The following is a 27,110-nucleotide window of genomic DNA, read 5'->3' on the forward strand; positions in this document are numbered from 1 at the left end:
AATAAACATGTTTACAGCCTGGTTCAAAAATCCATTTTACGTTTAACAGGTCAGGTTTACCTTCATGAGAACTGTGGGGGGATTGAATTTTTTTTCTAACTTGCCTGTTTAAGAGTAATTTAATTGCAAAATTTGGCATATTTAGGGGTGTGTGTCTTTCTGATTGACAGGTACCCAATCTCCCACTTCAAGTCAGAATGTAGAACAACCGTGGTTTTAGCCGGTTAACAATGTGACTTAGCTTTAGCCCGCTTACCTCCGTTAGCCTGTTAGCTCCTGTTATCTCCGGGTTAGCTCGGTTAGCTCTTAGCTACAGAAAGCTTGGAGTTCGATCGATGTCAATCATCCACCATGACGCTCACAGCCCCCCTCTCAGCTCCACCTCTTTGCCCATATTTGTATTTTCCGGGCGAGACGACGCGCATGACGCTGCCAACATGGAGACGGTAGGAACCGCCCACCGAGCTTCAATTCAGCTCTTCAGAAACCTACGGGTGACGTCTCCGTCCATCTTTTTATATACAGTCAATGATCTCTTCTTACCCTGATGCTCCCATTAGTCTGGAAAGGGTCAATCTGGACTTAGAACACATGACCATATTCCAGCTCCAGAGTTTAGTCTTATGGCTAAAACCTCTGCTCAGTTCCTTCACATTGTTCATGTGGAAATGTTCTTACCTTCACTATTAAACACGGTCCCGAGTTCTACTGCTCTTTTTCTTCCATTTGGTTTCATCAAACGTTTAAGTGATCACCATCTTTCAGCTTGTTTTCCCACCACATTTCCCACCATGTTTTTACCATTTCATCCTGGAAGACAATGGTTTTCCCCTATCCTTCCAGTTTCTAATAATCTGTTGGACAGTTCTTAACACAGTTTTAGTAATTTGTGCATCTCCTTACATGTTTTCTCCGGTTGATGCCAGTGGTTTGACCCTTCTGAAACCGACTAACGACCACAGGATGTGTCTTTTCACATGTTTATTTAAGAAATGAGAAGCTCCTCATTGCATCATTTGAGTCTAAGTAATGATCCACACAGCATTAAAGGGTTAAATCTAAGTTAACCATGTTACACGTGTGCTATAGTTATATATTCCCGTTTAAAGCTGTTTCTCAGATTTTCTTTGGCTGTCACCAGCAGGACTCTGTAGAAAGTTTAAGGAAGACAAATGAAATCACTGAAGCAGTTTCATTTAATATCAACATTTCAGTTTCATATCCAGCCTTAAAACAACAGCGGAGTTCTGGATATTTCCTCTGGAGGAAATTAAATCCTGCAGCTTTTATTATTGTCCAAAAACAACCAAACATTAATCTGCTCAACGTCCTCTCATTCACACAGACAGTTCGGTTGAACCAGCGTTGCTGTGCTTGTGCTTCAGTTCCCTCCCATGTGGCCGTTACGCCTGCTGCTTGGTACTCACTGTACAACATGCAAGTGTGTGTGAAGAGAGAGAGGAGCGTGTAGGAGCAGGGCTCAGCTCTCCATTAAAGCTGTGATTAATGGCCTAAATGAAACACAGTTCAGACGTGAGGGTAAATGATTTCTCACACAGCCGCCTTTAGTCGAGAGAATCTATTTAATGTTCTCTGTCTATTCCTTGCCTGTCTTATTCTATCTGTCACCCTTTCATCATTCCCTTTTCAGGTCGTTTATGAACTGGCACATTGAGCCTTGAGCCATCTTGGTTTTTCTTTCTCTTTCAGTCTTAACTTTCCATCAGTCTGTATTTCACTCACTGCTCGACTTTTTCACTCCCAGTTAACACCGGTATCTATCTACAGCCTCACTTCTCCTCCTGCCCCAACCTGTTTACTCACACTTATCACGCCTTCATTCATATCATACACCCATGACACTTCATTGTCTTCTGCCATTTACCAGCATTATATCTGTTTCATGGACTAAAATAATAAATTATATGTTGGGTTTTTTCTTCCTTTCACTAAGTGAGTGTAATGAGAAGATTGGCTTTTTTCTAAAGTAAAGCACATCTGACAACAGAGATAAACCTTCAGCTGTAAAATAACGCTATGTAGCAAAAAGCTAGTGGTTTTCTGAACTTTGATGCTAGCACCATGGAGGCATCAGTTCACTCCGTACTTATTCTCAGGTATAGATAGGGATGCGCCAATCTTCCAGTTTGTTCACTTCTGATTCAGAACTGATATAATACAAGGAATACAAGTATCTTGGAGTTCAGCTGGACAACAAACTGGACTGGAAATGCAACACTGACTACATCTACAAGAAAGGTCAGAGCAGACTGTACTTCTTAAGGAAGCTGAGATGGTTTAACGTCTGCAGCAAGATGTTGCATATCTTCTATAAGTCCGTTGTGGAGAGTGCAGTCAGCTTTGCAGCCGTCTGCTGGGGTAGTAGCATCAGAACCAGAGACTTGAAGAGAATCAACAAACTGATCCGGAAAGCTGCTTCTGTGCTTGGAGTAACTCTGGATCCGCTGGAGCTGATTGTCCAAAGAAGAATGCTGCACAAGCTGATGAAGATGATGGAGGATTCTTCACACTCTCTCCACAACACAGTGATGAAACAACAAAGTGTGTTCAGTGAGAGGCTTCTTCAGGTCCGATGCAAGACTGAAAGATACAGAAGATCATTCCTGCCTGCAGCCATCAGCCTCCGGAACAAGACCTCCTCTAATTAATTAGTATATACTACAATATTGAATTTCCCTTTGGGGATTAATGAAATATTTTTCATTTCATATTCATTTCATTCATATGTGAAGTTTAGCATCAACTGATACCACTGGAGTCATCCTCTAAATGCAAGGCTGGAAATCTGTCCAAATCTTCATAATAAGGAAAATTAAATAATTAAATAATTAACACCCAGTGTAACATAAAAAAAAACAAATACAGGGTAATACCACTTGGAAACAAACACAGTTACTTATACAAACATCACTATATCATTGTCAGTTTTGTATTTCTCCATCTTACATTCGACTCATAGATAATAAATATTGGACTCTTGATTAAGTTCATTCAAATTATTTGCTACACTTAAATTTAAGTTTTCCTCTCTGATTACATATTTCAGAAAAAGGGCTCATTTCGTCTGAAATGTCTCTTGTTTAGCCCTGCGATGGACTGGCGAGCTGTCCAGGGTGTACCCCGCCTCTGCTGGGATAGGCTCCAGCTTCCCCGCGACCCTTTATTGGATTAAGCCGTTAGGAGAATGAATGAATGTCTCTTGTTTATTATGCAAGGTAAGGGTTAGCTGCTAGTTATCATCCGTTTTAATTGTTTCTTCCCACCATTCGTTATAAGAAATATTGGTTTTATTTTTCCAATGTCTCAGCATGATCCTGCAGCCGATGTATAAAGCGAGTCTACACCACTGAATCTGTTCAGTTGAGGGCTTCATCTTTTCTAGGCCGATACATAATACACAAAAAGCAGAGCATTGGACCATTTTTATCTTAAACATGTCATTTATATACTCCACTATACTTGTCCAATAGCTCTCGACTGTTTGACATTCATAAAACATGTGGATTAGTGTACCTCTGGCTCTTTCACACCTCCAGCATTTTCCTGTCTCACATTTTTAGTCTTGCCATCTTGTCAGGAGTCCAGTAGCTTCTAAGGATGATTCTGTATATAATTAATCACATCTGCACCTCTCTTGATGTCTTATACCAGGGAATAAAGTAGTTTTTACTGGACTCAAGTGGACAAAGTGCCTAAATGTTCAAAACAAGTTTCTTTCACTGAGATAATGCAAAATTCAGATTTCACTTAGCTTAGCCTTTAGCTTCTTGTTATCAGTTTGAAGCTGAGTTCATAAAGTTTCTCCCTCCTCCAACTGCTGGTGAACTTTTGGCATTTTCTTCTAGTGACAACCTCAGTTGTAGCGGCTGGCAATTGGACTGGACTCCATCCAGTTTTTCATTAAACTCTTTGGAAGAGGTTTTCTGCTCGGAGCTATAATGTTGTGTTTGCTAACATAGGTGTCATTCTCTGACTTTTCACCTGGTTTAGTGGTTTTCAGAGGCATGATGAGCAGTGAAACCTAACCTTAATGCTTTTAGCAATTAAACCAAACAAGAAATAGCAAAGAGTAAAAAAAAAATCTTGGAGAACTTTAGAAAGGTAGTTGTAGCGTGAGCTGGAGCCTGGTCCATCTGGACGCCATGCTGCATGGGAAGCTAATTTAACTTTGTTGATTTTGTGTTAATGTATTCATTTTGAGAGCTTGTTTTTTCATAATTGGATTGGTTCTACAATATCCAAGTACTTTTATGAATACTGAGTAACCCCACACTGAAAATGGTATCCCTATTTGGACACACACTTTGAAACACTCTCTTGCTTTACTGAAAACAGATAAAAACATACTATACAATTTTTCAAAAATGACTTTTAACAACATTCTTCTTTAGGAAAGATGTTGCTCCATGTGCTAATTTATGTTATTAATGTTTTATTCCGTTTAGTGAGGCTTTAAGCATTCTTACGTTTACTTTCAAACCACATTAGATTGTAAAAATAAATAATGAACCACAAAAACCAACTTGTGAACACAACTTTGCTGCAGAATATGCTTAAGGAACCGTTATTGTCTCACAGCTTTCTGAGAAGAGCCCAGTGTTGACACAGCTGCCTCTTAAAGAGCAAGTTGATTCATCTAACATTGAACTTTCCTTAAATCCAGGTTAGGCTCATGTGAAAATGTGAGTATTCAATCGTCCAAACAGTGAAACAAGAAAACCATTTTTTAGGCAAACATTTTGAGTATCAGAGATGTTCACTTGCCCTTTTTGCAAGTACAAGTCAAGTTGCAAGTGACCTTTAGTTGTAATCTTGTATGCGACGCTTGTCATGCTTAGAGAAGGGATTCCCAAAGGGGGTCCTCCAAGGAGCACTGTGGGTTTTGTACAGTCTTCTTTCTGCTTTCCTGTCTCATTTTGTAGTTTTTTTTTCATAGTTTTCTCCTTGTGTTTTCTGTGTATACATACTTCCTGGTTTTTAGAGTTCATTGCTGGTTTGTTGTGTGTGTGTGTGTGTGTGTGTGTGTGTGTGTGAGTGTGTGTTTCTCTTTCCCGTAGTGTGTTCAGTTAATTAAAATGTATTCACAGCATTACCCCTGCCTCCTGTCTCTCCACCCTGCACGTGGGTCCACATCTCCACGCTCCATAACAAGCACTGGGCGTCTTAGGGGCTTTGACTGTTAAGAATCAGTGTTATTTAAATTAAGGTCACATCCTCACAGAGATGTGGAGGTATTTTTCCTTATTTAGGTGTTTCACTCACATAGAACCAGGGTTCGGGAGCTTGAAAACACCATTTCATTAATGAGACACGTTGTTTACAACGGGTCTGATCCCACTTTGGGCCCAGTTAGTGTCATCATCCCAGTTCATGGAACTTGTGTTCAGTAAACGTCTCATTCTTCTTCTGAAGACATTCAGTGGAGTTACTAATATTTTAGTGCAAAGGTAAGAAGCTAGCATTTACACTGCTGTGGCACAATGCTCGTTGCTAACATAGATGCTAACATTACCTTTTGTTATTACAGTGACTATTCTCTGCAGGTGTGTTTTAAAGTATTGATGTTGCACTGTGCTGCTTTTTTGTTTGTTCCTTTTTATTAAGTTTAACATCCAAAAGATACAATGCTGGTTTAGCAACCAAAATTTTCATCACTGCTGCCATCATTGTGACTGATTGCTTGTCTTTGTTTGTGTAACTTTACGTCTACGTTACGTCTGGGGAAATGACAGCAAGCAACGCAGACAGGAGATCGGACTGAGAGGAAATTGGGGGAAAAAAGAGATTATTCACTGGTCTCAAATCACAAGTCCCAGTTGAGTTTCAAGTTCGAGTCCCAGCCTCAAGTCCCCCCCTCTGCTGTGTGGACCCACCTCACCTAACAAAAACCAAACAAAAACAGTAAATTTGATAGTCCATGACTGTTTTTATATGTTGTTTTGTTTTGTTTTTCACTGAACCATATATTTTAATCTATGTTCTGTTCTGCCAGCATGATGGTCCGTCATCTTGGTTTTCTTGTGCCTTTGTCATTTAGCAGCAATCATTGGTCAATGACCTGGGTGTTAGATGGGAGGGGCTAAGCTAATAAAAGCCTATCTGTCGATCTATCTATCTATCTATCTATCTATCTATCTATCTATCTATCTATCTAACTAGCTAGCCAGCTAGTTAGCTAGCTAGCTAGTTAGCTATCTATCTATCTATCTATGTCTCTATCTATCTAGCTAGCTAGCTAGCTAGCTATTTATGTAACAATCTCTGTGGGCGGCAATTTTATTACAAATGGAAACCGATTCTCTTTGTTTGTTTTAATCTTTTTACAACATTATGGCAGCCAGCCACTCTTCTTTCCTGTCGGCTCAAGCTACATAGGATGTAGAAATATCTGACGTTGTTAATAATGTATTTCTCTCTTTTTTCTCAGCAGGTTCAGTATCTCTGGCTTAGAGTTGTGCTGCTTGTTGTCCTCATTTTCCTCCCCTCTTCCCATTACGGTTCTCGGGATCTACCATCCTGCGAATATTAGGTGTACCTCTTGTGAAACACACCTGAATCAAATGAAGGAATTCACTCATCCAGCTCTGCAGAGGCCTGGTAACGAGTTGTTCATTTGATACAGGGTTGTGTCAGAAGGGTACGTCTAAAAGATGCAGGATGGTAGACCTCGAGGACTTGGGCACCCCTGCTTTAGATTGCTGTCCTTCTTGGTTCTGGTTCTGAGTGAGTTTTTCCTTCTTCTTAAAAGGCATGTTTTTCCTCCCTGCTGCTCCATGTTGTTGTTGGGAGATTAAGTCACAGAGAAGATTCCATGCAGTCTGTTGGTTTGTTAGCTGTTATTATCATAAACAATGTTCCACAATTTGGACTATTGTGGATCATATGATGGACATGTTTCAATTTACTATTAATCGGATCGCATTGTGCTTTGAGATAACCAATGCTAAAGATGAGGCTGCTTTCAATACAATAAACCTTTATATATACATATATACATATATATATAATAATTCAGATAATGTGATGATAATGAGATAATCTTCATTGATGTTTGTTATATTTTATGAGTCACAGCTCTAATTTTCTTTTGTTGGCGCTTCTGTTTGTGAGCTGTGTTTACTTTCTATCATTGATTCTCACAAGGCTACCAGTTAGTGCAGCGTTAGCATTCTGTGTTGCAAGTATCTGATGAGAATTCAAGCAGAAGAGCTCATGCTTTCAAATAAAACCTTAAGTTTCTGTATCAATAGGATAATAAATAAGTAATCAATGCTCTGTCTGCATACAGTGCCAGGAATTGCTGCTGGTGAGAAACTGACCACATCCTCAGAGTTAATAAGCTTCTCAATATGCTGGAGAGGTGCTCGAGACTTAATGAGGGATTTGTATCTGTCAACACAGTCTAACAGAACTTTTACAAAAATCTTCAGACCACCAGCTTCTCAGGACCCCAAGGATGAGGTCTTCCAAACAAACACGTCGTGGTTAAGTAAGGGTCAAACCTGAAAAGCGTTTTTCTCACATTTTAATGCAACCCTTGCAGGGGTTAAACCAGGGTTGTCCAAAGTTGGCCCTCGGGAGCCACAGGTTTTTGATGTATCCCTGTTCCAGACCCTGGTTTCCATTAAATGACTGATTCGTTTGAGTCAGGTGTTTTGAAGCTGGGATATGTGGAAAACCTGCAGGATTGTGGCCCTCGAGGACCGGAGCTGGATACCTCTGCGTTAAAGCAGCATTACGTAACTTTCTGACCTTAAAACTCCGCGTTCCAGACTTGTTCAATGACACAGTGACACCGATCATGTGCATTTCTACAGCCGCTGCTATCCAGCAGCATCCTGAGTTGGAGAAACTGCACGATACAACTTTTACATCCAGGACGCGACGTTGCAGCAGACTTTTACTTCACGGTATATTAAGAAACTGGCTGTTTTGAACACGCAACGTTGCTGATTCTACAAAAAAAAACAAGATTAAAAGAGAGAAACAAAACAAGAGTCATTGTAAAATTGTTTTTTGCTGGCTAGAGAGCCCTAACAGATCAGGTAGTGTCATGGCTTTTCCCAGCAGTACCTGAAGGCATCCTCCAGAGCTGATTTGCTGATGCATTCCACCTGTGCCTCTCTGTTACACAGCGAGGCCAGGACTGCTGATTGCCAGATCATCAGAGTTTCTCTGTTTGTCTCCAGCCTGTATAACTAAAACATCTGCTCTCCCTGGGTTCTTTTCCTTTCTCCTTTTTCCCGAGTAGCTGCCTGTCCCAGTGCTTTCCTGAACTCTTCTCCTCGTGAGTCTTCCTGGTAAATTGGACCATTTTCTGGATTTTGATTTTGGACAGGACTGTACTACCCATCTTCATCTCTGATGTGAAGATTACTTTTGTTCTTTCGGGACATAAATTCTCCCCGGAGTTCCAGTCTGTGTGCCACTCTACTAACCCCCCTGTCGCCTTCAGCCGTAGCCAGTTGGGATGAACAGGAAAATTACAAGAAAATGGCAAAAGTTCTATCGTTCGTATGTAAACTGTGTTGAGGCTGAGACTGTGTTGCATTTTTTTAGGTTATTTTTGTAAGGTGAAATACTGTAAAGAGCTCATGTTGACCAGAGCTCCTATTATGACTCTTGATACACATTTTATTTTGCTTTGCTTGTTCAGAGCAGAGAATTAGCACCTCCAAATCTGAGACCATGGTCCTCAGCCGGAATAGGGTGGATTGCCCTCTCCAGGTCGGGGGTCAGGTCCTGCCTCAAGTGGAGGAGTTTAAATATCTTGGGGTCTTGTTTACGAGTGAGGGAAGGATGGAGCGTGAGATCGACAGACGGATCGGTGCGGCGTCTGCAGTAATGCGGACTCTGCGCCGGTCTTTCATGGTGACGAAGGAGCTGAGCCAGAAGGCAAAGCTCTCGATTTACCAGTCGATCTGCGTTCCTACCCTCACCTATGGTCATGAGCTGTGGGTCGTGACCGAAAGAACGAGATCTCGTATACAGTCGGCTGAAATGAGCTTCCTCTGCAGGGTGGCCGGGCTCAACCTTAGAGATAGGGTGAGGAGCTCGGTCATCCGGGAGGAGATCAGAGTAGAGCCGCTGCTCCTCCGCATCGAGAGGAACCAGTTGAGGTGGCTCGAGCATCTGGTCAGGATGCCTCCTGGACGCCTCCCTGGTGAGGTGTTCCAGGCACATCCCTCTGGGAGGAGACCCCGGGGAAGACCCAGGACACGGAGGGATTATATCTCTCGGCTGGCCTGGGAACGCCTCGGGATCCCCCCCCCAGAGTTGGCAAATGTGGCTGGGGAGAGGGAAGTCTGGGCTTCCCTGCTTAGGCTGCTGCCCCCGCGACCCGACCCCGGATAAGCGGCAGAAGATGGATGGATGGATGGATGGATGGATGGATGGATGTTCAGAGCAACTCAGACACTGTCATTTGTCAGCCAGTCAGCTTACACATTCATCACTCAGAAACATTACTAATCTAACATTAGTTAACATTAACGTTACATCAAGCTTTGGCTTACTTCAATAGAAACTTTAGCAGGTTTTGTCTTTGTGGGCTCAAAACAGGGACAGGTCCAGAACATTTGAATGGGGCCAATGCATGGGACTGTAACAATGGTGACACATTTAAATTAAACTTTAAAAAGCAATTACTAAACGGGGGGAAAAGGTCTGATTATGACATTGATTATGGTCATGTATTAATAGAATCTGCAGCTTTTCACATGTTCTGGTTGTGCATTTTCTGAAAAGTAATTTTTATTAAGCTCTTTGTGTCACAAAGTGAAGTGGAGGTGTGGACCCAAATGCAGGGACGGGAGGCAGGAATGCAGAATCGAGAAAACTTGACCTGGAAAACAGAGGTGGACAATAAACTAACACAAGCCCATGGAGTAAATGCATGGAGCTAACAAATTAAACTAACAAAATGAACCAGCAACCAGAACTGAAACCAAGAAGTATAAATACAGAAACAGAACAAGACATTGGTGAATGACTTAACTGAGTCCAGGTGAATCTAATGAACAGGACAGGAAACACGACAAAAGGGAACTAAACAAGGAAACGAACAAAATAAAATTGGAATCTAGAACTAAAAAGATACAAAATGTTCAATCCATGCAAGGCCAGATTATCCAATGGGCATTATAAGCGCAGGCTCAGGGGCCTGGGTTCACTTGGGGCCCATGTAATAAAAACACCAGCAGTCTGAACATAAAACAAAATGTATATAAAAAGCCAGCTAGTTACAACAGTGTCCAGTGTTATTGGTACCACTGGAGATGTTAGAAATGTCATTTCAGTGTATCATTCACAATTTTCACAATGTTGCGGTGGGGAAGGGGGCCCCTGGAACACTCTGAGCCCAGGGACCTGTACACTTTTAATACGGCCCTGAATCTATGACATATTTCTGTTGAAAAGCATGTTTTCCCAGGGTTTATAGTTTGATCTGTTGCTGCTATTATTATTCATTCATTATTGTATTCATCATTGTTCATTGTGGTTGTGTTATTGATTTGTCAAAACAACTTAATAAAGAGAAAACTCAGTGATATTATTTCCTATAATGAGCCTCGGAACATTTGGAGGACGTGACGGGGGTCTACAGAACTTCTCAGCCCAGGGACCTAACGGCAGTAAAGGTCCCTGGTCCCAGTAAAGGTCCTTGCTGACGCTTGTCAACACTGCTGTGTCTTCTAACCCGTGAAACAATCCCTCAAGGATGTCTGATGAATTTGAGAAGCTTGCACCCCCCCCCCATCCCACCGCCCCGCTGCCTCACCACACCAGCTTAGCGTGCTGCTGTGGGAGTGGGGAGGAGGGACGAGGCTGGGCATGAAGGCAATGCATCACGCCACCTTTGCTGTGCCACTGATAACACGACTCTGCCTCAGGAATAACAGACTTGATTGAATTAGCCATCCATTTTTCTCCATGCTCGTACATCTCACAGTGTTTTGATCCCACTGGCAGCAACACTTGTGACTGAAGGAGGGGGTGAAAAAGACGAGGAAGTCAAGGAGTGTGAGGACAAAACTAAAAAATGGAGGACAGGATAAGAAAGGAGGGGTGGCTAGGATTTTAAGATGACGTGTGTGAATGTGTGTGAGTCTGAGTGGAAGGGGTCATTATGACCACCTAAGCCTCTCTTTTGTCAGGCGTCCTTGAGATCCCGTCCTTCAGCTTCTGAAACAGCAGCATGATGGTGCCTCTCCTAATGGGAGTGTTCGGCTATCAGACGGGCACTGAGGTCTTCTCGGCTCTTCACATCACAGATGCCCAACAACAGAAAGTCCTTCACATGAATGATTGGTTTGTGCCACTTTAATCAGATGTGTACTGAGGGGGGATTTGCGATGCAGACTGCTTGAAAGAAACGGGGGAGAGCGGGGCTGCAACAGAAACAAGCCACAAGCTTTCTCTGTAGTCAGTTCAGCACACACACCAGGAGAATATGAAACCTGAAATGGCAGCCCCTCACGCTGGAGAAAGAGGGAAGAGGTGTCACTCTGGATCACGTATGATCCTACAAGCCCAGACTTTGAACGCCACGGATGCTTATTAATATTCCTGTCTCAGCGCGTGCTTTCGCGGAGGCTGAGATGGGATTGCAGCGATAACTGGAGTACATGGCGATGGATGCAATCCCCTGAATTACCTGGGACCTGACCAGCAAGCTAAGCCACCCATAAGGCAGCCTGGAAGTAAATCAGTGCCTGTAATTGGTTTGTTTCCCTCCCTCGCCCGTGATGTCCTTTTCCCTTGCTCAACCTCTCATGAACATAGCGGACACAGTCCCCATTTGTTGTCTTAATTGCTGTTTATGGATGAATGGAAAACAATAAGACAGTAAAATGGTGACAAAGAAATTCAGCAAAGCTTGAACAAAGCTCCCCATGCTTTTATACTTTACTTAGAAACTGAAGTATTTTTGCAGTTTGAATTTTATCTCCCTCATGCTGCCATGTTGTAATTATTTACCATGTTTAGCTGCATGTTTACAGTTTAACTTTAGACAAATATGTACCAGAGTCGCCTCTAACAACGTTTTTTAAACATTTTTCACTCTGACTGGTATAAAACCAGTAGAAAGAGAAGTCTGGACTCGGTTCTTTCTCTTCCCCACCGTGGCGCTAACCACAGCCTCGCAGACAAATCACTTCCTGTAGCTGTTTTCTGCAAAGACTCAGGTCTAAGATATATGTGAAACCACTTGTAGGTTCTGTGCTGTTGTTGGTCTTTTTTCCAGGGTTTTCCTGCAGCAAAAAGGATAAATAAATTTAAAAAAAAAAAAAAAAAGAAACATCACAAAGAAGTTGGAACAGGAGCGACAAAAGAGTTGAAAGTTAATTAACACAAATAAAACAACATTGCAGGAGCTTTTGACAACTAGGTAGAATAATATAACAACAGAAACATTACAGGGTGTACAAGGAGCATTTCAGAAATATAAGGTGGACAGAGCCTCGCTCATTTCAAACAAGCTGCGTCTAGAAAATGTGGATTAATTTAGAGAATAAGAAGGAATCTCTGTATGCTTGGAATAAGGTTGATGCTTGTGATCCTTGGGCACTTAGAACAGCATTAAAACTAATTAGATATAAAAAATAATTGTGCCAGTAACAGTCAGAACAATCAGAAATACTCACAATCCTTTCTAGTTCAGGGATCAGCAAATATTTCAGTCTAAACACCATCCAATACCACAGAAACAGATTTTTCTTTTTTTTTTCACTATGCTGTGCTAACATTTAGTATTAATATTATATCATTAAATCTCAAAACATCTCTAATTAAAGCCAGACATGGTTTAATACTGGAAACCAGTGCGTGGATTCCAGAAACCAGTGTGAACCCAGTTCAGGCTGAAATCCCCACATGCAGGTTAAAACTCCATCATATGTGAAGAGGATCCAGAAACACGCCGTCTCCTCTGGACCAAAGCTCATCTAAAATGTTCTGAGTGGAAACCTGGATGAAGATGTGGAATAGTTTGTGGACAGCATGGACGGCGTGTCCTGCAGACTAAAGAGGAGAGGGAGCATCCAGCTTGTTATCAGCCTGCATCTCTGATGGGATGGGGTTGCATTAGTGCCGATGGCGTGGGCAGCTTCCACATCTGGGAAGCTCCATCAATGCTGAAAAGCAACATCCAGGGGCGTCCTCCTCATCCAGGGCCAGCCAGGAGTTTTGGGCCCTATGAAAGACAACTTGATCGCAGATTTTAGATTTTTGTTTTTGCTTCAAGCTGATAAAAAAAAAAGGCTTTTCATGGGAAAAATAAAGATCTAGGGTTGTGTTTAACCCTTGATGGGGGCAAGTGACTATTTTTGATTATTTTGTTTCCTTTCATATTCAGCATGAAACTTTAATTTTGTTTTTGTTAATGTTTGTTAATGTAACAACAGAATGGAGGTCTTGGTTCATACCAAAAGGACAATTTTAGGTTAAAATTTCTAATTTGAAGGTATTTTTTTGAGTGCCCTATAAATGGTTAAATCACAGTGACTAGGTTAACTAGTCACTAGTAACTAGGTTATTTTAATATAAATGCTTTATCAGTTTATATTACTGCTATATTTTATGAAAACATTTTTAAAAATAATTATTATTTCTAATGAAGTTTTAATGATTTATCAAGTCATGGGGCCCTTAGATCTTCCTAAACCCCCCTACATATGGCGCCTCTGTCCAGGGCTGCAGATGTAAAATCTTCATTTAGGTACTATTTAGGTAACTCTGGTACTGACTATTAATGTCCAATGTCCCTCTCAAATAAACCAAATAAATAGATAATAAACAAACTTCTCTTTTAGAGAAGGTCTTGCAGCTTTCAGCAAGACGAAGCCAAACCGCTTACTGCATCCATCAGCTACAATCCTGCATCAGACCAGAGGGGGCGCATTTCTTTCTCCTAAAACTCCAGCAACTGTCTCCTCCCTCTTCTTCAGACCTTCTCTGTAAACCCTAAAGATGGTCGTGTGTGTAAATCCCAGTAAATACAACATGGCTCCTTTCTTCCTCATCGCCATGCTGAGTATGAACTTCAGCAAGTCGTCTTCATAGTGTCTACAGAGTTGCTGCTATGTGATTGGCTGTTGGAGGTGGACCTTCTAACAGCTTTCAGAGACGGTCTCCCAGTAAGAATTACAACTGTGATGATAAGTCGCTTCATGTGCGACACTTTATAAACCCACAGATATAAAAGGAACGCTGAATCCAGATTGTTCTTTTTCATGGGACTGAAATCTAGAAGCCAAACCAGTCTTTAAAGTCAGTTTGACACTTTAATTGCTTCCCAGTGTCTCAGTGTTGGGATTTACATCCAGTAATTTGAGGGTAAAACCAGCAAATGTTCTTTAATACTGACCCTCATATTCACCCTGATATTACATCATGAGAGCAGCTCTGAGTCGCTATTCTCCTTTTTTTTTCTAACTTACGGGTGGATAGATCAGAGGCAGCATATCAGCCTGTGGATTGAAGACCTTCTGATCTCTAACCTTTGACCTCATCTATTCGCTCAGACGTCTGACCCTTCTACCTCTTCATCAGAGAGAGAGGGTGCAGTCTAGTTTCTGCTGTTTGAGGTTAAAACAAGAGGAGAAGCAGGAGGGCTGATGCATTCCCTCACCTCTACAACCTCCATTCCTCTGCATCACATCTCCCACCTCCTCTGCTCGCCCTTCCGTCTTTTTACAGACGTTTTTATCGCTTGCACGCCTCTCTGTCTACGTACTCTCTCAGGACCCGACGTTTAGCACGGGGGAGAGTCACCGATCTGCATTAGCTGACACCCACCTTGGCGGAGCTGACGCGAGGTCAGTTGGAGCAGAAGGAAACGTCGCGCCCATGTCAGTCTGCCCATAACACATGGCAGAGGTGAAACGTGTGGCCACAAAACTGTTGTCACTGTGGGAAATACGCCGCTGTGTTTCCTCCAATGCTCTCTTGTCACTGATGTTCTGTTTGGAGAGGAAATTAGTTTTTCTTTCTGAGGAATTGTTCTGTCATTTGCCCTGCGATGGACTGGCGAGCTGTCCAGGGTGTACCCTGTCGTTCGCCCAAAGCCTGCTGGGATAGGCTCCAGCTTCCCTGCAACCCTGAATTAGATTAAGCAGTTAGGAAAATTAATGAATGAATGTTCTGTCATTTCCTTCTTTAGTTTTTTCTTTGTGCACCGAATCAAACTAATTTGATCCTCAGTTCCTCTGAAAAACTATTCGCTGGTTTATGTTCCATATGCTAATTATATTTCAATCCAGTCTGATTATAATCCAAATCAATATAAGTGATCATATGATCATAATTACGTTCAAACCTTTGTCCGGCTAAACACGCCAACAGATTCCACTGACGCGCCTCTTCAATAGTAAGAAAATATTAAAATCAAAGATATGTTGACACAGAATGAATTCAGTCTAATTTATTACAGATTAATTATAATCCAATTTAAACAAATCCATTAGATGATCCACATCGGTCCAATTTAAAATAACTGTGTTCACATAAACCAGTTTATGGAAATAATTACATCAATAAAATCTTCTCTCTGGTTCAAATCTTCATCCTGCAGACGGAGAGAGTGGAGAGAAAAACCTTCTTCAGAACCAGAACCAGGACGGAAAACCTCCATTAGACCAGAACCAGGAAGGAAATCCTCCATCAGGACCAGAACCAGGAAGGAAATCCTCCATTAGACCAGAACCAGGAAGGAAATCCTCCATCAAGACCAGAACCAGGAAGGAAAACCTCCATTAGACCAGAACCAGGAAGGAAATCCTCCATCAGGACCAGAACCAGGAAGGAAAACCTCCATCAGGACCAGAACCAGGAAGGAAATCCTCCATTAGACCAGAACCAGGAAGGAAATCCTCCATCAGGACCAGAACCAGGAAGGAAATCCTCCATCAGGACCAGAACCAGGAAGGAAATCCTCCATTAGACCAGAACCAGGAAGGAAATCCTCCATCAGGACCAGAACCAGGAAGGAAATCCTCCATCAAGACCAGAACCAGGAAGGAAAACCTCCATTAGACCAGAACCAGGAAGGAAATCCTCCATCAAGACCAGAACCAGGAAGGAAAACCTCCATTAGACCAGAACCAGGAAGGAAATCCTCCATTAGAACCAGAACCAGGAAGGAAAACCTCCATTAGAACCAGAACCAGGAAGGAAAACCTTCATCAGGACCAGAACCAGGAAGGAAAACCTCCATTAGAACCAGAACCAGGAAGGAAAACCTCCATTAGAACCAGAACCAGGAAGGAAAACCTTCATCAGGACCAGAACCAGGAAGGAAAACCTCCATCAGGACCAGAACCAGGAAGGAAAACCTCCATTAGAACCAGAACCAGGAAGGAAAACCTCCATTAGACCAGAACCAGGAAGGAAATCCTCCATCAGGACCAGAACCAGGAAGGAAAACCTCCATTAGAACCAGAACCAGGAAGGAAAACCTTCATCAGGACCAGAACCAGGAAGGAAAACCTCCATCAGGACCAGAACCAGGAAGGAAAACCTCCATTAGAACCAGAACCAGGAAGGAAAACCTCCATTAGAACCAGAACCAGGAAGGAAAACCTCCATTAGACCAGAACCAGGAAGGAAATCCTCCATCAAGACCAGAACCAGGAAGGAAAACCTCCATTAGAACCAGAACCAGGAAGGAAAACCTTCATCAGGACCAGAACCAGGAAGGAAAACCTCCATTAGACCAGAACCAGGAAGGAAATCCTCCATCAGGACCAGAACCAGGAAGGAAAACCTCCATTAGACCAGAACCAGGAAGGAAATCCTCCATCAAGACCAGAACCAGGAAGGAAAACCTCCATTAGACCAGAACCAGGAAGGAAATCCTCCATCAGGACCAGAACCAGGAAGGAAAACCTCCATTAGAACCAGAACCAGGAAGGAAAACCTCCGTCAGGACCAGAACCAGGAAGGAAAACCTCTATTAGACCAGAACCAGGAAGAAAAACCTCCATCAGAACCAGAACCAGGAAAAGTCATTAAAACCGGGAAGGACAGACATCTTTCTGGAGAGAGTGTAGAGGACAGAAAAGCGGGTCAAGCAGCAGAACTTTAAACCAGAGATCCTGCTGAGAAACAAGAAACACTAAACAACAACAATATTATTTCTACATGGAGGGTAAAGAGAGCAGAAAGGAGCCCAGTGCATCATGGGACATCTCCCAGAGCATCATGGGACGTCTCCCAGCAGCCTCAGCCTACAGCAGCAGGACTAAAGGGATGGATCAGGGTCACCAAACCAAACCTGACTAGAAGATTCATCAAGAAGGAAAGTTTGAAGATGATCTGAAAAAGAAGGTTCTACTTCCTGAAGCCGGACTGGGATCCGGTTCCACAGAGAGGATCTGATACCTGAAGGTTCTGCTGTAGAACCAGTAGGAACCAGCAGTAAACCTGCAGTCTGGGAGAGAAGTTCGGATGGGACCATCTGAGATCTTTCAGGTTTACTGGAGTTTTATATGTGAGGATAAGGATTTCAGATTCTGTTCAGGAAAGAACATGAAGACGATGAAGAAGATAAAACGAGAAAATCACGATTCCTGATCACTTTCATCAGAACCTCCTGCAGCTTTTTGAATCAGATGGAAACTTTTCAGAACTTTTCCAGAACAAAACAATAATCAGGAATTACAGCTGAAGATGCTGCAGTGGGATTTTATTTACAGCACATCTGGCCTCATGACTGTTTCAGAGGTGTTTTATTGGTCGGCAAACATTCCTAATGCACATTCCTGTAGATGTTGTTACACTGTAACGTCTACACGCTGAGAAACCACACCTCCCAACTTCTCTGTTCATCATGTGACAGCAACACGCCACACGCCAGCACCTGGACCGCCACACGCTGGTCGCTTTGAACGCACAACATGGCTGATTTATCAAGAACGCTTCAGGACATCGGAACATGAAGCAGGGAAAAGAAAGAGAGGAAGGGACGGAGCAACATCAGACTGATTTTTACTGACTGGAGAGATCTCAGAGAAGAGACTGGAAGCAAAACGGACGCTGAATTAGCCGTCGTAAGAGGAGATTACTCTGAAAAATCTCCCAAAGTTCATAGTGTTGTTTTAAAATGTTTTTATCCAACTTGTATCCAGTATTTGGAGAAAACCAGCTGTTGGATTTTTTTTTCTTTTCTTTTTCAATGCAAATGGAAGAATAAATGTGCATAAGGGAACAACAACCACTAACAAAGAACATTTAACCCTCTTTCACCGTTTTACGTTAGAAGCCGGCATCTTGGCCGTCGTATTCCGACACGCCTCTGCTTTGAAGCTTCCAGGTTGGATTTTTCTGTTTCTCTTCTACTTTGCATGCAGACGGGAAACAAGCAAACAGATAAGATTTCCTTCGAAACGGGACTGCAGAATGTGCCGTGCACGTCTTGTAGAATTCATGAGCCGTTTTATCGACCTTTGCATTTTTCATGCTTTCATACTGCAGTAAAAATGTCCCATCTACATTCAGAAGCGAAAAATTGTCTAGAAACAGGACGAACATTTGCTTTCTTTATTATTTTAGTCCAAAACGAAGTGATTTAAAGGACGAGAATGACAGATTTAATGAGATTTAATAAAATGTTTGTTTGGTAATCTGTGTCCTTCAGTTAAAGAGTACATCTCAGTTTGAGGTCCACTGCCACTTTTTTTTTTTTTTACCAGTTTTTTGTCTTAAATTACCTGCAACATTGCTTGCAAACACAAAAAACAGCAGCTCTCCTGCAGCGGAAAAGCACAGTTTGCATGCTAATAAAGATGTATTGGACCTGCTAAATGGCTGTATGCTATGGCTGTACTGCTTTTATGGACTTGAAATGGGAAAAACTAAGAAATGGAGAAAAATGGAGGGGCCAGTGGTGATTTTTCTTTTCTTCTGCTTGCAGTGTAATATTAAGACACAAGATGATAACAACGTTTGCAGAAGAACATGATTTTATACCATGTAAAAAGGAAAAAAGTGACTGTATAATATCTGATGTTTTAATCAGCACACTTTAATTTGTACTTTAATTTAACTCCTCTAGTTCTTGGTGTCACATATTCAACAAAGTATTGGAGATTTCCTCCATGCTGACATGAAGCATCACACAGTTGCTGCACATCATGATGAGAATCTCCCGTTCCACCACATCCCAAAGCTGCTCTGCAGGACTGAGATCTGGTGACTGTGGAGGCCGTTGGAGGACAGTGAACTCATCATCATGATGAAGAAAGCAGCTGGAGATGATGTGAGCTTTGTGACATGGTGCATCATCCTGCTGGAAGTTTCCATCAGAAGATGCTCCACTGTGCTCAGAAAGGGATGGACATGGTTGGACATCCCCCTCCAAACCATTACACACCAGCAGCCTGAAGCGGTGAGCGATGCATCCATGTTGTCATTATGTTTCCAGCAGTAAGGCAGGATGGATTGATACTTTCACAATGTTTCTGTCACAATTTCTGTAAAGTCAATACGATGTGGACACAAATGCAGGCTGATAATGCAGGAGACAGACAGATTCAGGAATCCAAAGTTTTATTGGAATAGAAGCAAAGCAGGACTTGGGAAACATCAGACACATGGACTTAAACATGGAATAGAAACACAACAACATTATGGCAAAGAGACACTAAAGAATACCAATACTCTGAGAACAACTAACAAGGAACAAGTGAAGTGAGTTACTTAAACCAGGTCAACCAGGGCCTGGAAGCAGCAAATCCTACAAGATAAGACTGGAATACCAGAACTAAACTACAAAACGTAAACCAAAACCCAGAGACATTGACCGTTTCCAGCAGATTCTGATCTGAATGTGGACCTGAACTGGAGACTCATTCAATTCAACTTTATCTGTATAGCGGCACTTCACAACAATGTTGTCACAGGGAACTTTGCATACATATCATTTCAAGCCAATTCATTCATATCCTATAATAGAAACCAACTGATTGCATCAAGTCATGACTTCGATCCAATCCCCCATCCTGAGCTGCACGCGGCGACAGTGGGAAGGAAAAAACTCCCCTTTAACAGGAAGAAAACCTCTGGCAGAACCCGGCTCAGGGAGGGCAGCCATCTGCCTCGACTGGTTGGGGTGGAGAGGACAGGAAAGACAGATCAACATGTACAATTGCACTTTTTCAGGACTCATCAGACCAGCAACGTTTCTCCATCTTCTATTGTCCAGTTCTGGTGAGTCTGTATGAATTGTAGCCTCAGTTTCCTGTTCTTAATGACAGGAGGGAACCTGGCGTGGTCTTCTGCTGCTGGAAACCATCTGCTTCCAGGTGGACATTATCTGTCTTGCAGTAACACGGACGTCATTCTTCCTTTTTGCTGCCTGAGTCCACATTTGTTGCCTCTTTACCAGAATAATAGTAATAACTTATGTAGTGTTGGTTTGTAGCCTGTAAAGCACGGCTGTGTGAATGAAGAGGGGGCAGTGGGTCGACCTGAGGGGGAGATGTCCAAGACACCACTCTGTGTTATGTTTATGTTCTGCTTCTCCGATCCGTCTTCCACACTGTTGCACCTTGTTGCACAGAGAGCTCAGTGAGAGGAGAGATGAGGAGGAAGAAAGCTGAAATCCCCCAACACAGCTGGGTTTTCAGTGGTTCATCACACTTACCAGGATTTTTATGTCCACATAGCATCATTTAGACAATCTGGTTTAACTACTGGCTCATTTGACTCATGCCCGATTGCCTGACTGCATAGGCTCTTTCTTCACCCTGGTGGAGTTTATTTAATGATACCCTCCGCGTTCTCATGTCTCAGCAGTTACCTGGTGAGAACGATGTCATCATACTAATGAAAATTAAACCAGAGCTGCATAGATTAAAAACATGGGCCTCAGGATGAGGCAGAGACTAATGTCATTTTGTCATGGGCTGCTCAGTGCTCATTTCCAAGCTCCGGATAACATTTAGGTAGACACGATGACTCATAATGCATCTCTATTAATGCTTTTTTTCTCTTTAGAAAGGAAAAGGAGAAGAGCTTGAGCCACTTTGTCATACAGAATAGGAGCAAACTGGGTGGAACTGGAAATGTGACGGACATCCCAGGTGCTGTCAGATGATTTGCAGGCCACTGAAGAGGAAAGAAACATCATTCCAGACCTACATTGATCACCAGTATCTTAAGTTTCCTAATTAATTGACGTCTGCATGTTTCTAGAAGAGAAACTGTGCAAGTAGAACGACTAATGTCATGTAAGGCAGATGTTAGCATGAAGCTACATAGCAGTGCTAGTTCTATGCTAGCACTAGTTTAGTTTTAAGATAATGTAGGGAAACCAGGTTGTATTTAGGTTTTATTGAGTGTATTTAGAATCTAAACATCAACTCAGTTAACACCATAAAGACCAACCCAAGAAAAAATTGGGAAAAATGTTTCATTTTTTTGTCTGTATTTGGTCCTTGAAAAAAATAGAAAAACAGCACCAAAATCATATATTCATATCATATATTTACCATTATAAACTGTAAGATGTAACAATTGTAGTGCATCAAGGTTAAGTTAAGAATAAACCATAAAGATGCTCAAAGAGAACCTCAGTATTACTCAGTACTTAGCATTCACTAGGCTAGCGCTATATGATTCAGTGTCATTTAAACTGGAGGCTAGCAATGATGCTAGCTTGTTTTAAAGTAGCTGCAACATAAAACTGTGTAGACATATAGACCAGAGGTGTCCGAAGTCAGTCCTCAAGGACATTGTCCTCCAGGTCTTTGACGTGTCCCTGCTCCAACACACCTGGATTACATTAAATGGATCCAACAGCCAATGAAGTTCAACATAATGACTGATTAGCTTGAGTCAGGTGTGTTGGAACAGGGGTACATGGAAAAGATCCAGGATTGTGGCCTTCGAGGACCGGAGCTGGGTACCCCTAATATATACTCTAACCAGCCAATTTTAAATAGGTAAAAATGAATAGTTATAGGTATATTTTAAATAAGTATATTTCTGAGTTTTTAGTCAAGAGGAAGAAGAACAGATCAGGTCTAGACCATAGACTGTATATAAATAGATGGACGGAGCCTCTGTGACGTCAACCGTAGGTTTCTGAAGAGCTAAATTGAAGCTCGGTGTGCGGTTCCTACCGTTGCCATGTTGGCAGCGTCATGCACGTTGTCTCACCCGGAAAATACAAATATGGGCAAAGAGGTGGAGCTGAGAGGGCAGCCGTGGGCGTCATGGCGGATGATTGACATCGACCGAACTCATAGCTTTCTGTAGCTAAAAGCTAACCGAGCTAACCCCGAGATAATGGGAGCTACCCAGCTAACGGAGGTAAGTGAGCTAAAGCTAAGTCACGTTGTTAACGAGCTAAAAACCGCAGTTGTTCTACGTTCTTCTTACTTGAAGCCAGAGATTGGTACCTGTCAATCAAAAGGACACGCCCCTAAATTTGCCGAACTTCGAGATTAAATTACTTTAAAATGGGCGAGTTAGAAAAAAATCCACTCCCCCCTACAGTTGTCATGAAGGTAAACCTGACCCATAAACCAAAAATTGGTCTTTTTAACATGGGAGTCTATGGGGATTTGCTCTGTTTTGCAGCCCCTAGTGGATGAAGGGGGGAACTGCAGTTTTATGCACTTCCGCATAGGCTTCACTTTTAACCGCGGAGGTTGCCGCTTGGTCTAAACCAGGGGTCGGCAACTCAAAATGTTGAAAGAGCCATATTGGACCAAAAAAACACAAACAAATATGTCCGGAGCCGCAAAAAATTAAAAGCCTAATATAAGCCTTATCATGAAAGCAACACATGCTTTATGTATCTATATTAGCTATATTAGCCTACTATCAAAATGACTAAGTTGGCTACAAATACATTATGAGCCTTAATGATAAAATGTTTATTTTCCCCGCTGCGCATCAAGTAGAGAATGACGCACCAGGTGATTACTCTGTATTACAATGCCGTTTCTTGTTTAACTTCATTACTACATTAATGAGTTATGTTTCGTTGCTTTGATGAAATTTAAAAAATGCAATATAGAAAAACGATTTTTTTATGTCATTTTTATTTTGAGGATTCGAAAAAAAAAACAAAATGGAATGTGCATAACGCACCCCTTATTTGGGCAACAAACAGAGCGCAATAAAACGCTGCCTGCATTTATAAAAAATAAACCAATAAATCAAATTAATACAGTTTGATATCTGTGCAAATGCCAAGCAAGTCAGTGCAAGGATAAAACGCAGCAGCATCCTCTTCTCTTTAGACACGCAACCAACGCAGCTATCCTCCGACCTGAGCACCATTACCAAGTGTCATTCCAGATATATACTGACAAAAATCAGAAATCATTTCATAAAAACATCCACTTTGTTACTCAATATGTGTCAATATGTGTCCTGATATGTTGATGACTGACTCCTTCATGTAGTCACCATCTGTGAACGGTTTTCTACGCTTTATTATCTCCCGGGTTGCAACAAAACTTGCAGCAGAAGTGGAGTTTGGAGATGCAATCCACTTGAATCTACTTTTGCGCTTCTCTAATTTCTCCAGAAGTAATGCAATCACACTTTTTGTGTCACTCCCAACTGGGTACTGGCTGCAAATGTAGCATGCTTTCCCTGGAAATGTCTTTCCACATGACTCTTTTTGTTATTTGACAACTTCTCGCTACAGAGCAAACATTCAGGCAATCCTTCCGCATTGGCGATAAATGCAAATGATTCGGTCCAAGAAACGTTGAATCCTCTGTTCTCCTCGGTTATTTTTCTCTTTTTCCCTTTGGGATCCATGGTGCATCACACAGCCCCGGATTGTTTACAACAGCCACCTGCCTCCTCCCTCCCTGCTGATAGGCTATGTGTGTCGCAGGCTATGACGCAAATCTTCCATGACAGAAATGTTGAAATTTAATATTTATTCTACACATTTTTACAGCGCTGGAAAACGTTAAGAATGTTTGTTTTATGTTTGTCCTCCTACAGAACCAGATCAAAACAAAAATATAGATCTTTTTCCATTTTTTAAAAAAACATTTTTGAAAAAGCTCCAGGGAGCCACTAGGGCGGCGCTAAAGAGCTGCATGCGGCTCTAGAGCCGCGAGTTGCCGACCCTTTGGTCTAGACAGACAGCAGACCCAGTAACAGCAGCACCACACAGTTCCAGTGTACCACCACTACCGGATGGCAGAACTGATCTCCCTACTACCACATCAGGATCCACATACAGCAACCCAAAACAACCAATTTACCTTTAATGGACCTTTATGAACTTGTCTTACCCCCCCCTACCCCACCACTGCTCTTACAGTACACATTAATATCACTTCGTCTATGCTCTGAGAATGATCTGCAGCCAGTCTGAGGCCTTCCTCTGACATCCGAGGCATACGGGGAATGTCAAAAGAGGGGCACACATTTAGATTGTCCTCCTGCTGTTGCATCCCATCTCCTTTTATTTCAATAATCATATCCATGCATGAGTTATAGACGTTTCCCCCCAAACCTCTCTTGAGAAAATAGACACACACAAGCTTCGGCATAAACGATCACACAGAGAGGAATCTGAGGAATTAGAGTTTGCTCCAATAATTCCAACAAGCACAGCAATGCTGGGAGCATAAACATGCTCGGTAACACCTTAGTGATAGCAGGAACAGAGAGACTCATCATGAGTCCTGCAATCCAATTTTCACATTATGCCAGGCGAATCATTGTTGCCAGGCAATAGCATATCGATGCTTCGCTTAACTTGGCACGGTGAACCAGGTCTGCATTCCTCTGCTGGTCTAATGGCAGCGTTAGAAGCTTTGTTATTTGCTAAGAAAAGGCTTTGCTGTTTATTGCTCAGAGCATCACTGAGAATGGTGTCTTCGGGGGGGGTGAATAGAAGAAACTGAGAACGGTGATCAAATGGAGCAACGTATAAGTAAGAAATGGGGGGAAAAAAACAACAAAGTTTTCCAGCAAGAACTAATTTAAAATCAATACCTGAGAAAGTCTTATCTCCAGAAGTGAACTAATGGTTTGTGGATGTGAAGGAAAATCCGCATCTGAGCTGAACTTTTACTGCTCAGTATGAATGTGGGTGAGGAGGGACTGGAAGCTGGCTAGAGGAAATAAACAGCGCCATCTAGTGTTGCTTGTGGTTGATGGTGTTGGATTAAATCTGTTGTGGAAACGCCTTTGAAATGCTCCACCTCATCTCGAGCTCCTTATCTGGTCTACTGCCAGGCAAACAGATGCAAACGAGCTCTGCAGGAATTCAGACTCATGGCACTGAACACCTAGGATCAATGGCTTTCTGGGACCGCAGCCAGAAACACTTGTTTCCTCCCTGTAAGTCTGCACTCACAACCTGTGACACTTTACTCATGTTAACAGAGGGGTTCAGTACCAGGTTAGGCTGCATTCTCTTATTAGACGACAGGATTTCTCACAGCACAAACACTCTCAAGCAGCTTTGAGGTGTCAGTCAGCTTCAAGTAAATCCCCGCATGTCCCTTCCTTTTATTCTTATTCTCAGGGAGCAACAAAATCCCCGAAACATTCATCATGAGTGTGGATTTTCTCAGATTTTTTTTGTGCATTCAGTGAGAGTCTCAAGCGCAGAGATGCTTGATAGGCGAGGCTGACACGAGGCAGGAGGAGAAATACCTCCATCGCCGAGATTGCAGAGGCATTTTTGTTGCTTGCAAGGATAATGATATGGCCTTTGTCGCAGAGAGGGGGCAGCGAAGGTGGAGTTTGAGCCGAGGAAAACATGCCTGTAGTTTATTGCTGCCTGCGGGTGCAGCAAATCTGAGGGTCCGCAGACAGATCTCCACGTTCTGGCCCAAAGTAGAAAAAAGAAAAGGCAACAACAGCAGAAACAGCCCAGTTGATATGAGAATATACTTGAAGAAAGGATAGAATCTATCCAGTCCCCAAACACATGAGCTGCCATCTCATATAGCTGGTGTCTTCCTTGACGAGACTCTGAGTGAAACGGCGGATCTGAGCAGAACGACAAACACAAGAGAACAATCATCTTAGAGGAGAGATGCTGCTCGGATATATTGCTCACATAAATCCAAGACCTGCGCATATCAGGCATTTTAAATATGCTGAAACATATCCTCCTCTGACATGCCTTTTACTCTCCCACCACAGCGGAGGGGGGAGGAATTATCTTCAATTCAGTTTAACTTTATTTGTACAACACAAACACACTTTTACAGAGACAGTCCAATTCCACCCAGTTCACTGTGGTCCAGTTATAATCCAGTTAAAAGCAATTTACATGATCCAAATTAGTCCGACTTCGAATGTGTTCATATAAACAGGCATACAGAAAATGGTTTAGACAAAGAAAGCAACAGTTTCCACTCAATCAGAACCGGGATAAGGAAGGAAAACCTCAATCAGAACCAGGATCAGGAAGGAAAGCCTCAATCAGAACCAGGATCAGGAAGGAAAACCTCCATCAGAACCGGGATCAGGAAGGAAAACCTCAATCAGAACCGGGATAAGGAAGGAAAACCTCAATCAGAACCAGGATCAGGAAGGAAAACCTCAATCACAACCGGGATAAGGAAGGAAAACCTCAATCAGAACCAGGATCAGGAAGGAAAGCCTCAATCAGAACCAGGATCAGGAAGGAAAACCTCAATCAGAACCAGGATCAGGAAGGAAAACCTCAATCAGAACCAGGATCAGGAAGGAAAACCTCAATCACAACCGGGATAAGGAAGGAAAACCTCAATCAGAACCAGGATCAGGAAGGAAAGCCTCAATCAGAACCAGGATCAGGAAGGAAAACCTCAATCAGAACCAGGATCAGGAAGGAAAACCTCAATCAGAACCAGGATCAGGAAGGAAAACCTCAATCAGAACCAGAATCAGGAAGGAAAACCTCCATCAGAACCAGGATCAGGAAGGGAAACCTCAATCAGAACCAGAGTCAGGAAGGAAAACCTCAATCAGAACCAGAGTCAGGAAGGAAAACCTCAATCAGAACCAGAGTCAGGAAGGAAAACCTCAATCAGAACCAGAATCAGGAAGGAAAACCTCCATCAGAACCAGTCAGGAAGGAAAACCTCAATCAGAACCAGAGTCAGGAA

This window comes from Telmatherina bonti, assembly GCF_933228915.1.
Source record: "Telmatherina bonti genome assembly, chromosome: 21".
Classification (NCBI taxonomy): Eukaryota; Metazoa; Chordata; class Actinopteri; order Atheriniformes; family Telmatherinidae; genus Telmatherina; species Telmatherina bonti.